Raw genomic sequence first — 1,084 nt, 5'->3', positions numbered from 1 at the left:
GAGAAACTCTGGTATATTCACACAATGGAATATTATGCTGCATTGAAAAACAAGAAACCCATGAAATATTATTCAAAATAGGTGACCCTGGAGGACATTATGATGAGTGAAATGTCTCAGTCACAAAAGGACAAATACTGCATAGTGCCACTGTTGTAAAACGGGAGTGACATGGGGGAGACTGATAAAGATGGGATAAATTATGTATACTGCATTGAAACAGATGAGAGAGAGAGAAATGTTTAAAAGGTATATGTTGTTGTTGTTATGTGCCATCAAGTTGTTTGCTACTCATAGTTACCCTATGCACAAAAGCCCTAAATGCCTTTCTATCTTGTGCCAGCCTCACCATCTCAAACACACTTATTCCCACCACTCCACTCACAGAATTGATCCATCTCATCAAGGGTCTTCCTCTCCTGCGCCGCCCCTCCACTCTCCCAAACATGATGTCCCTCTCCAAGGACCAGTCCCTACTTGCAACATGCCCAAAGTATGTCAGATGAAGCTTCAAAATCCTTGACCCCAGGGAACATTCTGCGTTCACCCTCTCCAGGACAAACCTGTTTGTTTTCCTAGCAGTCCATGGTATATTCAACACTCTTCTCCAGCACCACAACTCAAAAGGCATCAATTCTCTTTCTATCATTCCTATTCACTGTCCCACTCTCCGATTCATAGCATGTAATTGCAAAGACTATAGCCTGGATCAGGCGCACCTTAGTCTCCAGCCTGATATCGTTGCATTTCAGTATTCTAGAGAGGTCCCTCAGAGTTGACTTTCCCAGTGCAATTCGTCTCCTGATTTCCTGGCTGCTGTTGCCAAGAGTGTTGACTATTATTGTCATGACATGAGTCCAGAACAAAGGCTGCATAGTGGAGTGAACTTGGGGGGAGGGATTGTATAACAATGAAAGGATTTTTTTTTCTTTTCAAAGAGAAGAATGAACTGGAGGGGAGGGGAGGGCAGGGAGAAAAGTGCAACAATGAATGAATGGAAATCCAAAATCTCTGTAAAGTTTCATTAAAATTAATAATAATAAAAATGAATAAAAAGCCAGTAACAAGAAAAGAAAGGGCAGCA

Source organism: Elephantulus edwardii, unplaced genomic scaffold, assembly GCF_000299155.1.
Source record: "Elephantulus edwardii isolate Elephantulus edwardi_28Jun2011 unplaced genomic scaffold, EleEdw1.0 scaffold00356, whole genome shotgun sequence".
NCBI lineage: Eukaryota > Metazoa > Chordata > Mammalia > Macroscelidea > Macroscelididae > Elephantulus > Elephantulus edwardii.
This window is presented reverse-complemented; position numbering follows the sequence as displayed.